General features: G+C 35.5%; 1 protein-coding gene across 2 annotated transcripts in view; it reads right to left on the bottom strand.

The window, feature by feature from the left end:
• Positions 1 to 14628, bottom strand: part of LOC134659144 (homeotic protein distal-less) — a 153741-nt gene that overhangs the window by 94170 nt on the left and 44943 nt on the right. The window lies entirely within an intron of this gene.

Genomic DNA, 14628 nt, shown 5'->3' with positions numbered 1-14628 from the left:
TATAACGACTTTTTTAAGTTTGAACGTTCGGCATTTCTACAGGATTAGTCGGATAGTTAAACAAATGATATGGTTAGATCAACTGTTTATCATAGTTTTAAAACAAAATATTTAAAAAAATAACTATCCTCTTTATAATATCTCTAATTAAGTTTAAACAAAAAGTGGCACTTTTCTCCAGTAGTCAGCCTCCAAAATCCAGTAAGCAGCCTCTGTGTACCCAGTACTCAGCCTATATAAACTATTCATAATAATTAGATCAAAATCACTAATATTTATATCAAAATCAACGATATTATAATATATTTTTTTATAATTTTTGTTATCGTTATTGTAATTAGTTGTAGTTTTTAATTTTAGTTTTTAGTTTTAGTTTATAATTTTTTTGCATATATGTATTACTTACCTACTTGTTTACTTATTTAATAAAAAAAAATCTTATAGGTACCTACAATTCTTATGACACGAAATTTGTTGGCCATAGGTACTTAATTAACTAACACTATTCTTGCAAACTAAGAATCGCAATATTTATTTTCTAAGAATTAATCCGTCAAAAATTAACGAGGTAAATCAGGTAATATATAATTATGTTCCTAGTAGGTATTCGGTAAAAAATAATTAATCGAGTCTATGCAGATCTAATTATCATTAATAAACAAAGTCATATACCGACCAGGAAAAAGCAAAATGATAGTTATGTATAGTTAAAGTCAAAAATATGTATACAGTTTTGAACCTTATTTCAATGAGATAGGGTTTAAAAATGTGGACATATTTTTGGCGGCGACGTACCAAGCAAGGTCAATGGCCGAGTACTGGATCCGCGAAACCCAGTGCTCAGCCGCATTAAAACGTTATTTCAAATGCGGCTGACTACTGGGTTTTACTTTAAATTGACTAGGGCATGCCTAACTAAATTTGAAAATGTAAATTTAACGGTCCTAACGGTCGCAATGGCTCGAAAATAATAAAATAAACGAATAACCCAAAGGTCAGCCGTGGGGGGCTGGGCACTGGATTATTTGGAAAAAAGTGTTATCCAGTGGCCAGCCCCCTCAATTTATAAGTGAAATATTGATATTTTCATTCAAATATAATGCAATTTAATAGATAAACTAATAAATAAACCAATGATTAACAAAAACAATAACTTTTAACATTAAAACATAGTTTTTCTTGCCTGTTAAGAGAACACCACGTGCAGTAAAAAATATGGCGGACATGACACTATTGCACTCGTCGACAAACGGCACCTGTATGAACGAGTATATTTCTTCCCCCCGTTCCCTCACCGCATCTGTCGTGTGACGTATTAACCAATAAGGAATCAAAGCTCCTATTTGAGTACTCGCGATTCGTTTAAACGAATATACCAGATATTTATGACCAATAAACGACTCAAAAGGCTGACTACTGGTACCTGGCTGGCCACTGGTGCCGTTACCCTAAGTAGTTTTTTTTAATACGTCATAAATCGCCTAAATACGGAACCCTTCATGGGCGAGTCCGACTCGCACTTGGCCGGTTTTTTTTTATTGGACCAACTACATTTAAGCAATACAAATATCAGAAAATTACAGCCAAAGTCGTACATTTTACAGTCAACTTGAAATTCCTTCATTTATGCATACCTATAAAACCTAAAGCTTGATCAAGCTTTATAAGTCCTATAGTGTCATAAAAACCTACCTGCATTAAAAACTCTTTTTTTCTATAGGTATTTATAAGCAGTCAAGAACGAAGGTACATAAAAATCATTTTACTTTAAACTAAACACAAAAGAACATCTTTAATTGACGACTTCGTTTATCGAAAACATGACAGCTATTGTTCCACTTCGCGCAAAAATAAAAAAAGACACAATCGACAACCCTAGCTATAATTATTCACTCACACATCCACATTTCTCCGCATCCGTACACGGCTTGTTAGTGTACGATTTGACATTTGAGTCCGCGATTGGCGCAAAAACTGCGTCACGTGTCAGGGGTGCGCAACTAGTTTTTTTCGAGTTTAAAGTTCAATTGAGTGTTTACCAGAATTAGAACAACGTTCGTTTGATTAGACTTAATGGTTCACAATTGGAATCGAACTGTATTTTTCAATTAACGGTTAAGTCAACTAGAATGCTATTTCTTAATGGAAACCTATAAATTATCCCATTTCGATCCATTCCCTTTTGATCTATCTGGATTTTAATGGTTTAAAATGTCATTAAAACGCTTAATCTAATTTAATAACTTGTATTTCAAGTACATAAAACTTGTATGCGTATTCGATAAAGTGGATAGCGTGAATAACAGAGGGACAAATCAAATTATACTGTTGGTTTATGACATTTAACAGTCAATGTATAAATACGAGGTTTGTTTATCAACGATTTTTTTCGTGCGTTTTTTTCTACCATTATTTTAAACTGAACTGACTGGAAACGGACTAAGATATGATGATGATGATGATGTTTTAACCATAAACATGTTTCTGGCCATACCTATTTCAGCAAAAAACATTGTTAACACCTATATAATGGAATGAGAACCTCATTTTTAAAAGTCGGTTAAACACCCGGATTCTAAAATGAGGAGTCATTGTCATTATTTGAGAGTTAGATCATCAGAGTAAGGTCAAAATAAGGTCACCTTTAAGTATACTGAAATATATTTAAGTTATTATAATAACAAGAAACACGCCATGTAATAATAATTGTGTACTTATTTCTGAAGCAATCAAGTGTTGCAAAATGCTGTGAGATTTAAACAATTTTGCAAAAAGTCGTTCCCGGCGCAAAGGTGCCCATGATGCTCGCAGCATTGCCACGCTGGATCACCAGGGACAGCCTTTGCACGAGGAACGACTCGGAGCGGGGGCCTTCCCCTTTCTGTCTGAGTCGACGTCCTAAGTCGCGTGTGAAGCGTTTCGCGTCGGCTCCCCAGCAACCCGCCGTTTCAACTGCGAAAGGGACGATTATGTAGGCAGGGGAGAGGGGATCATATTTACGACGCTTCACATCCGCTTGTGTTTCCGCTGCCGCTCCGGCCACGCGTGAGGTACGGCTGACATGGGAGGCGGCGAAGGTGCTGACGCACGTAGCGTCCCATACCAAACACCGCCCCCTTTCCCAAGGTACCAAAGTCAGGCCATCAGGCCGTTTACCGTCGGTACGACTAAGACCTGGTGGCTCAAGTACCGATGGCACACCAGCTGATCTAAGGGCCCGCTGGATCGTATCGTTTAGGGCATGGTGGCGCGGATGCCTACCTGCACATCGGCGACAACTCAGTGCGTGATGACCGTCAGCACCCACCATGGAACCGCAGATGCATAAATGTGGTTGGCATACATCGCAGCCCAGGCGGAGAGCAACGGCCACGCGCAACGAGTTGCCGTCGAGTAAGGTACCCAATTGGGGCGAAGGCAATGCGTGGAGCCATGCCCCTGATTCTGGTTGTGATACTGCCAGAAGCCTCGCACGGTCTACACCCGCGGCACTCTCAATAAGGTTGTCAATCGAGGCTTTAGAGCGGGTGTCGTGTCCCCCAAAGCAATGAAACGGATGAACCGATTTTGATAAAACATATCTAAGAACTTTGACAGTAATATCGACATTTTGTCATTGCAAGCGCCATGCAGGATTAGCTTGGTCCAACTCTATATTCATTTACTAGGGACCCGCCCCGGCTTCGCACGGGTTAACAAATCTATATATATAAATGCAAGTGTCCTGACTGACTGACTGATTCATCAACGCACAGCCGAAACTACAAAAGCTAGAAAGTTGAAATTTGCAACCCAGGTTGCATTTATAAAGTGTACAAGAGATAAGAAGCGATTTTGAAAAATTCAACCCCTAAGGGGGTTAAAAGGGGATGAAAGGTTGTATGGGGTACAAGTTTTATTTTGAGCTAGGAATTTGAAAGTTCGTAAAAAGATATATTATTAAAATACAAGAATACTAATTTCAGCGTTTTGGTCTAAGGTGGTGAAAACGGGGTTGCAAGATTGTATGGAAATTAAAAAAAAATTCGAGCGCAGGACTTGAAACTTTGTATATTGGGATATTATTATAAGACAGGAAAAGTAATTTCAGCGTTTTTGAAAATTCATCCCCTAACAGGGTTAAAAAGGGGTTGAAAGTTTGAATCCATTACAAATGCTTTGAAACTTCTTATAATAGCCGATTAGAAAAAAAAGTTATTGCAAGGTTTTCGGGAATTCAACCCCTAAGGGGGTTAAAAAGGGGATGAAAGTTCGTCTTGGGGTGCAAATTTTATTTTAAGCTAGGAGTTCGAAACTTTGCAAAAAGGTATTAAATTAAAATACAAGAAAACTGTTTTCAGCGTTTTTGAAAATTCATCTCCTAAGGTGGTGAAAAAAGGGTTGAAAGTTTGTATGGATATCAAACATTTTTTCGAACGCGGGACTTAAATCTTTGTATTTGGGGATATTATTAAAAGACAGGAAAAGTAATTTCAGCGTTTTTAAAAATTCATCCCTTAAATGGGTTAAAAAGGGGTTGAAAATTTGTATGGAGATTTTTGAGAGCGGGACTTGAATCTTTGTATGAAGGCAAATTATTAGAATACAAGAAAAGTATTTCAGCGTTTTTGAAAATTCATCTCTCAAGGTGGTGAAAAAGAGGTTGAAACTTTGTATGGAGAACAAACATTTTTGTGAGTGCGGGGCTTGAATCTTTGTACAAAAGCATATTATTAGAATACAAGAAAAGTAATTTCAGCGTTTTATATAAATAATCCTATAAAAGGGTTAAAAAGGGGTTGAAAGTTTGTATGGGGTTCAAATTTTATTTTAAGCTAGGAACTTGAAACTTCGTATAAAGGTATTTAATTAAAAGAGAAGAAAACTAATTTCAGCGTTTTTGAAAATTCATCTCTCAAGGTGGTGAAAAAGGGGTTGAAAGTTTGTATGGAGATCAAACATTTTTGTGAGTGCGGTACTGGTCATGAGTTAAAAAGGGGTTGAAAGTTTGTATGGGATTCAAATTTAGCCAGGAACTTGAAACTTAGTAAAAATGTATTTTATTAAAAGAGAAGAAAACTCATTTCAGCGTTTTTGAAAATTCATCCCTCAAGGTGGTGAAAAAGGGTTGAAAGTATGCATCGGGCGCGATTTTTTTTTAAATAGTGGAGTTGAAAATCTTCTAAGGGCCACGCAAAAGGGATTCTATCGAGAATTTTTTTTTCAGTTAGGGAGCTTGAAACTTCATGAGTAGTTTGTGACAGACAAATTTCATGCTTTGTATAATTATTAACAGTCCCTACTGCCATCTTCTTTAGGTGGTCGCCGACATCCGTTAGGGCATGGCAATTAAAGAAGAAGAAGACTACTATATTTTGCCGCATTAATGCTCTATGCTCATGTAGAATATATTACCACCAACATACAAATCCACGCGGACGAAGTCGCTGGCAACAGCTAGTTATACATATAAACCTTCCTCTTGAATCACTATCTATAAAAAAAACCGCATCAAAATCCGTTGCGTAGTTTTAAAGATCTAAGCATACATACAGACAGATAGACACAGCGGGAAGCGACTTTGTTTTATACTATGTAGTGAAGTCTAAGTCTTAAAACTTATAAATATTTTACACATGATTTCAAATCGAATGTCAATGTCCCAGAATCGATTATAACCGATGATGACCGTATCGAATACTGCCACAAAATTCCTAAAACCATCGGTTACGCCTCTCTAGTAATTAAAAAATTATAGAAACTTGCTGTGGTCGAAAAGCTGGTTTTGACGGTTACGAAATTTTACTTATAAGGGACTTGGTAGAGGTGCTGGGTCATCCTCGCGTTGTCCCGGCATTTTGCCACGGCTCATGCATGGGAGCCTGGGGTCCGCTTGGCAACTAATCCCGGTAATTGGCGTAGGCACTAGTTTTTACGAAAGCGACTGCCATCTGACCTTCCAACCCGGAGGGTAAACTAGGCCCTGTTGGGATTAGTCCGGTTTCCTCACGATGTTTTCCTTCACCGAAAAGCGACTGGTGAATATCAAATGATATTTCGTACATAAGTTCCGAAAAACTTATTGGTACGAGCCGGGGTTCGAACCCGCGACCTCCGGATTGAAAGTCGCACACTCTTACCGCTAGGCCACCAGCGCTTCATTTTTATGAAATTTGTTATTGTGAAAAAAATAATTTGTATGAAAATTATGAGCCATAATTTATGACACTCCCAAACGACGATTAGACGATTTCTACACGATTTGTGTTTTTTTTTTGTATAAAAATATTTAATGTTTGAAATTAAAACTTTATAGGTACTAATTTTACTGTAACTGTTAATATGTTAACAACAAAGTGATCCCTTACATACTTAATTCATATTTTTGTTCTGAGTTAGTTCAAAATTTTGAATGTTATAAAGCCATAAATTATTTAAATATGTAGGTAAACATTTTTTTGTAAACCTAAAATGAAATACAAATACTCTATATTGCATACCTCAATAAAATACAAAAAAAACGCTGTTACAATCAAAATAATAACTAACAAAACTGACTTAAAAAACAATACAAAATATGTAGGTACTTTTTATCGAACTCTGACTTCAAAAATGGCTGACAATTTCATCCTCACATATTTTCCATAGACTCCCATGGACGCAACTAAAGATCAAAAGGCACAGCACAATCGAATGCTGAAGTGTTACAAAAAACAACTCATTTCGTATTGCCGCCACTAAATTATGATGGATGACATTACTGTTTCATTTCAAAACGTAGCAAGTGGTCTGTAACACTAACCAGTTTAAAATTGAGCTCTCACTGTGTATAAATGTAACGTATCGCGAGCTCAAGATGTAATGGATTTTGAGAAGTAACTGACGCCATATGGAAGATACGACTTTTTGGAATTAAAACGGACGGCCATAATACGAAGTGTGACGAACAACAAAAGTACTCGACGTCGGTACAAGTATTGTTGTTAATCGATACTTTTTTACTGGACGGTAGCAGTGTGCTTTGGAACAGTCCTTCGGTTAAAACCGATTGGATTTTAGTCTGTTTTTTTTTTATAATAAGGAAATCACAAACAACAATCAATTTTTTCCTAGAAGAACGTTTGAAAATGTGACTGAATTTTTGAAATTTGCTACAAAAGGAAATTGTCAGTTTATTAAATGTAATTACTATTATTTATTTATTGTTTTTTGTCATGTTTGTTTGTATGAATAAAATGTATTTGTCACTAAAAAAAAACTATAATTATAGCGAACCTAAAATTATTGTACGTGAGTTTCACAAGTAAAAGTTAAGAGATGCATAATATACAAAATAGCTTAGTTTGTAAAAGAAGAGTGTTCTAAAAATATACATAAATACAAACAAACATATTAATTTTAATTTTTAACAAGCAGAAACGTCTGCGAACGACGCTATTAAGCTTAGAATAGATTTAAAAGTGGAAAAATTACTGTCTTGTCTGCAATCCAGAGGCCGTGAGTTCAAGTCTCACCCAAGACAATTTTTTCTAATTTTAAATTTATTCTAAGCTTTATAAACATATTATTAGTAGTAAAACACTTTATTGTACAAAGGTCAGAACAAAACAGGAAAAATAACATACGTTCATTAGTACAAAGGCGAATTTATCCCTTTAAAGGATCTCTTCTAGTTAAACATATTACTTATTTTATACTGACTATGCGCCTTGAAACTTGAAATTATTTGCTCACCATTTTGGTGGTTGGCTCCGATCGAAAACACGTTTCGTTTCGTGCTTTTTACTATATTCAAAAGAAAACTCAATGTTCTAAGACACGGTCTAGTTACGTCACAATAATGACTAGCCCCGTGGCTAATCTGTAATGATGTAATGTCAGTATACTGATGGATTTTTATAGCATTTGTCATACATTAATCATGGCCACACGGGAGCCGGTGGATATAAAGAATGATTTATTTAAGAAAAAAGATTGATAGTTTGATATAAGAACGTTTGAATATAATGTAGTTTGACATACATACCATATAAAAAAAATATTATTATGAAAAAAACAGTAAAAAGACTAATAAATAACATATGAACTAAATACTCTATGAATAATACTAAATTAAAACTAAACAAACAAAAACAACAACATACTTACATACCTACTTATAATACTTAAATAAAATATGTTGACTGATTAATACACATAATTATAGGTATTATAAGATTTATAAGGTATACATTGTTCTTTATATTCAAAGTCCAAAGGTTTGTTTTGTGCTTATATAACAAGGGCGTCCTCGCCGTAAATAATGTAAATATGTCATTTTGCTCACTTGTGACACAAACTATTACCGACTTGACGGAAGAAGTATTATATTTAAATATATCCATATAATATCAAGAGAACGTAACCGCCACAGAAAAAAAACTGACCTAAACAAAGCCAGAAGCTAACGGAAGCACATTTTTTAACCTCCATCCAAAGACAATTGTTCAAAAACCACATCGTCATGACATTTGACGAGCGACCATTGGTTGCCGAGCGCCGTTTGACAGCCAATGAGATGTGATTTCGACATTTGAAAGTCATGTTCTTTATTTGAAATAATGACGCGGCGGTTTTGGAGATGGCATCATTGGTTGTCGTGTATCTGAAATAAGTAGTCGTTTTTAGTCTTATTACGATGTGTTAAGGTTTAAACATGTTTAGATATTTTTGAGGTGATTGTATATAGTTTTTTAGCCGGTAGCGATTAGTTACAACGTTTTGTGACCTATTGGAGCGTAGATATCATATTGATTTGTAAGGCTCACTTGCACCATTCTGCTAACCCGGGGTTAACCGGTTAAACCTAAAGTTACCATGGTTACCAGTACAATTTGACACTAGGTTAACGGTTTAACTGCTTAACCCCGGGTTAATGGGATGGTACAAGTGGGCCTAAGCCAACGACTTTTTACGTTATTTTTAGCTAAATAAAGGGTGACTCACGCTTCACGCTAGACCGGGCCGAGCCCGGGCCCAGGCGTCCGACATGCCATTTTCTATAACGGCTGATCGGTGATACTGATCACGTGGTGCTTTCCATAGAAAACGAAGCACCGGAAGCTCCGGCCCGGACCCGACCCGGTCTAGCGTGAGTATCTATGAGGATGGCCGAACGCAACAATGTATTTCGAGTAAAAGTCAATCATTCAATCAAGAACAATGTAATTATGTTTCTTTTTCACTTTTATCAATAACATGGGAATTTTAATGTCTTTATAATAGGAATCTAGCACAGACATATGTCTATTTAGATATATGTCGCATGTGTCATGAAGCGTCTGTAAAGCCATTTCCGTCAGTAGAAAATAGCCGCAAATTTTAAAAAAATTAGCCCAAATGGGGTTATCGTCCAATAGAACATTTTAATTTAGCGCATTTTTCTACTGACATAGTTGTTTGACCGGCTAGACTTACGCAAATAAGATCGGTCTGACAGTTGTATCTGCGGAAGTGCGGACATATTTCTGAAAGGCACATTTTTGTACCAGGCAGTGTTTTGTGCCTAATTCCCGTGGTCGTTGGCAGATTTCACCGTCCAATACATCTGTCAGGTAAATCTGAATGACAAATCTATTAGAAAAATAATTAAAGTTTAAAGTTGGCTCTATAAAAAAAAAACACAATTTTACTTTACGGCCATATCTTTGCTGGTATATTTTGTTTCCTTCTAATTGCCATTTACTTCCCCTCTTCTCGTACGTCACAACGTACCACTTGTTGAAACTTGACGTTTACTTTAATAGCGACTGCGTAAACTCATTGCAGTCCATTTCGCTTGCATTAGTGTATTGGTGCGATAGTCAGGGAATGTGAACGAATTCACGCTGTCGCTAACGTAAATGTCAAACGCCAACTCGTAGTAGCCGTGTTGCAGAAGTGCAGAGTACAATCGTTGGTTGGCACACCGCGTTTGCGTGGTCTACTTAAACATGTCTGTACCAAATGTTACCAGGATAGAAAAAATACATCCGATTCGATTGTTATAACTACAATACATCGTAAACAGCACCTAAAGACAAATGTGTAATTTATTATCTATGGCAAAAAATGGTAGAGTTAGATCTTAATACCTTTGAAATAAGGGTGGTTTTTGATTGTTAATTGTATGTTACAGTGGGACGGGGATAGGTTAGATTGTGTGTGAGCTGGACGGAGGTAGTTTTTTGTGGTTTAATGTGGAATTGAATTGAGTTGAATAGGGTTGGTATTGGTATCGATGATTGTTTCGTTTTTTTATTCAGAATCACAATGTACTTACCGCAAACGAGAGAATCGAAATTTTGTTATCTAACCTCTCTATCACTCTTGCATATTCGAGCGATAAAGAGGCAGATAGCCGAGTTTCGATTTTAGCGTTTCCCGGTTTCCCTTTGTAAACATACCGCCTTGATCATATTTTACTCTCAGTAAAATTTGATCAAAAATGGTTTACGATGGGTGCTAGTGCTGCACTCTGGCGGCAGAACATTGCAGTAATAACCTATTAGCAACACATCAACACAATAATATATAGATGGTCAAGCAGATCTTGTCAGTAGAAAAAGGTGGCAAATTTGAAAAATGTAGGCGCGAAGGGATATCGTCCCATAGAAAATTTGAATTTCGCGCCTTTTTTTACTGACATCTATATATTAAAAACATGACATAAAAAAAACAAAAATATCGATAAGTCCATCCCTACCACCGGTTCATCAAAGTGCGGCGCACAATAATCGAGAAAAATTAAATTATAATAAAATTAACCTGCTCATACTTTTTCTTGCTACCATGGAGCATAGAACGGACAGAGGCGTAAGAACTAATTTATTCCAAATTCAAGCTAGTTCATAAAAAGAACTGGCGTTATATGGATTAACGCTAGTTCTTTTTGTGGAGTTTTAATGAATTAATTGAGGATTAGTGTTGGTTTTTATGTAACTGTAGAAGGGAAGGGGATTTCCACAAAACGGTCTACTTTGTTGGAAACGTGACACTAGGTACCTAGTGTCACTACGTAGTACCTACGTACAATAACCTGCAGAAATCGGCAAAAAAATAACTGCATTTATGAGGTTTTGAGATTATACTTAGCAACTTTTACTATGACACCAACCCCGAGATCACGAAAAAAAAAATTTGGCTGTTTCATACATTTTGGGAGCAATAGGGATGATGACACATGTTGAATTTTATAACAAAATCTAGTAAAATAGATAGCAAACGAGCAATTTATCACAATAATGTGGATATTAAAATAAAATATTAAAAAATTACAAAAAAACAGGACCTGAAAGTTTCAAAATTTAAGTTTTTTTTAACTTCCAAAACTGATAAAAGTAAGGGTACCATTCGATTCCTCACATTTCATCCAAAAAAATATTGTATGGCAACTATATACATAAACGCAATATTTCACCGACAAAAACGCAATTTTCTTGTTTTGTCCATACTACAAGATGGGCGATGACGTCACGGCCTCTGGCCATTTTGTATAGGGCGTTTCGCGAGTGAAGTGCGACTGTCGGACTTTGACTACAATTTCTGACTTTTGTGTTACTTTAATGCAATGGGTCCCATATAGACATTTGATCCTAAAAACAAACCCAATCGATTGATACCATAAAAAAAATTAGTCATACATGGCTACAGCCTATTCTCAAAAACTTTGTACATTTCGATCACATCTTAGGCTTAGATTTCTATAAAAAATTGGTATGCTGTTAAAGTACCTACATGAAGCTGAGCAACTTCCACCACATTTCCCAAAATATCCCAGAAAGTTTCTATGAAACATTCCTTTATTGTTACCAGATTTCCTTACACATTTGGTAAAAAAAAGGAATGTTTCTTAGAAACTTTCTGGTACATTTTGGTCCATTTTCTATAGGGCATTTTTCTTGCGATTTCGGGGTTGGTCCCATAGTAAAAGTTGCTCAGTATAATCCCAAAAACCTCCACGGCAACGGGAATGCAGATATTTTTAGCCACCGTGTATTGTATACTATACCATTGACTTTAAAGCTAAGGTTATAAAACGTTATTATGCCAAATATCGGCTTCCTATTATATGAAGAAGTACACAAATTACCTTGAGTTTATCCTACTCGCGTAGGTAGTAATAGTATCTAGAGTCCATCTAACTAAGTTAACTTTTCACCGATTTGAATAGAACAAAGTGAGGCAAAGTCATTACAAACATCATACCTTCATAGTAATTTGACATGAATGATGACATTGCCCCACTTTGTCATTGCAAATGTCATGCAGAGTTATAAGTCCGACTCTAGCTTTAATATTACTTTATTCATTGATAAAAATCTGAAGTAAAGCTACGCGGTATCAATATTTTTTATTACGTCTTTTTACTGCCTAAGTATGTACGTAAAAACTTACCTACCGCATGTTAATATATGTGGTTATTTAATACAGTAATTAAATGTCATTGCAATCTGCCTTTTTATAGTTGAAACACATTTTATTGTAACTTATACGTATTTTGCATTAAGTAGTTTTTATTACTTTATTATGTATGCAAAGTTATTTTATTGTTATGGTTTTATAGTACAAATAGTTATTTGTACAACAAGAGATCAAAGTTTGATATTTCTTCGAGTGCTTATTTTGAGTCCCGTGCAAGCGAAAGATTCTATAATAGATTCACGAGCGTAGCGAGTGAATCTAATTTAGAATCTTGAGCGTAGTAAGGGACTCAAAAGCGCACGAGATGTAAATAACTTTGATCTCGTGTAGTACACAACATTTTTCACCTCAGCAGTGAGAACATATTAGAGAACCCGAAAAACGTATTCCTTCTTCATCACTTACCTCTATTCACTCATGTTTTCTTAAGATATACCAACAATTAAATTTTCACCTCAGCAGCTCGAACAAGGGTACTTTGCTACTTAAAAACAGTGAGCAAAATCTCATTTTGCTCACTGAGTGAGCAAAATCGCATTTTGCTCATTTTGTCTCACTCAGTGAGCAAAATGCGATTTTGCTCACTGTTTTTAAGTAGCAAAGTACCCTTGTTCGAGCTGCTGAGGTGAAAATGGATTTGTATGATGTTGGATTTAAATACTTATATAATTTTATAGCAGTAGCCTTACTTATTATGTTGTTATCCATACCAATAATGTACAAAATTAGATAACAACTATTAGGTTAAATCAAAAAAAGGTATGTTTTGATTAATAGTCTACTTACGTTAATTTTTTATATGTAAAACTACCCTACCGCGGCGCGCGGGGCTGCCCGCCTCCGCGCCGGGGCTCCGGGCCCGAGCACCGCTCCCCGATTATGAGTGGTCATGTGGTCCTTACGGTCCTTACGGTCACGTGATCGCCTTACGCTGTCTCGAGTTTATCATTTTTTCCCCACCTAAAAAAGTGCCCAGCGCCGCTAAAGAAGTTTTCACTTCAAAAACTAAGAGACTTGCCTATTCTTATGTATCAAATTATGATACCAATAATACCAATATGATTTGAATCCCAATGCAATACCCTCACTTATTTCTACGATTATTAAATTGAAATATAAAATTAACTGGTTTTAAATAAATGTCACCTCTACACCCTTTAATCTCTACACACATCATTCGATAACGATTATTCATTTTCACCGGTCACATGACGAATCAATCGCTCCGAGTCGAATCGAAACGAATGTAGCTGTCCCGTTCCAATCCCTTACAAAGTAAGCGAGAACCAGCATAAAGTGACTTGAAGATCCTTAGAAACTATACGTAGTCGGATACTGGTTTTGTTGAATTCGAAATTTAAAATAAGTAGGCAATGAAAATACGTTTACGTACTGGCCGGTTAGAAAAAAATAGGACGTTTTTACATAGAAATAGTGCGGTGCTTGAGACGTTTTGTTTTTCGAAATTTGAATTGAGAAAAAATGTTATTGGGTTATAAGTTGAAACGTCAAAATTTAATGAAATTAAGAAAAAACCGTTATTGTGGTGTACGATTTGATAAGGTACTGTTTTATATTAAGAATATGAAAAATATATCAGTATAATATTAAAAATAAGACGACTGAAATGGATGAAAAAATCATTTGTAGATAATTTATCTGTCTTATAACATAGATAGAAGATAAAAGTAAATTTTAGTCAAAGATTATGTATCGTTTTCAATAAGCGCCTGCAATCTAGATTTAAACAAAAACTAATTTTTCTAGTCTAGGTCATTCTACAAAACAACCTAAAGAAAAATAACTAAATACTTATATCTCACTTCCTGTCACTTTAAAAAACAAAACCAAATACAATTAAAAAAAATATTGTGACAGAATTTAAAAAACGAACGTTTTTAATTGCACGTTCGCTATCGCTATAGATAACTGTATTTTCGAAGGAATTTAAACCTTATAAGGTAGTGCTTAAGATTGATTTTATATTGCAGGTTATTTTTTTAATAAAAAATGGGCCAGCGTCTACACTTCTTTAATTATAGCTTTGCGACATAATTACTAAGTGAATGAAAGTTTAAAGTTGTCTATGACTTTTTTTAAGGGAGATGGAAATATTCATTCTTGGTAATAATAGAAAGTAGCATATATGTTGTTATTAGGTTTTAATTTGTCTATGGTGTTTTTTTGTTACTGTGTGTTGAAAGTTTT

The sequence above is a fragment of the Cydia amplana genome, chromosome 24 (assembly GCF_948474715.1).
Source record: "Cydia amplana chromosome 24, ilCydAmpl1.1, whole genome shotgun sequence".
NCBI classification, from domain to species: Eukaryota; Metazoa; Arthropoda; class Insecta; order Lepidoptera; family Tortricidae; genus Cydia; species Cydia amplana.
Note: the sequence above shows the minus strand (reverse complement) of the source record. Positions and strands in the feature narration are given on the sequence as shown.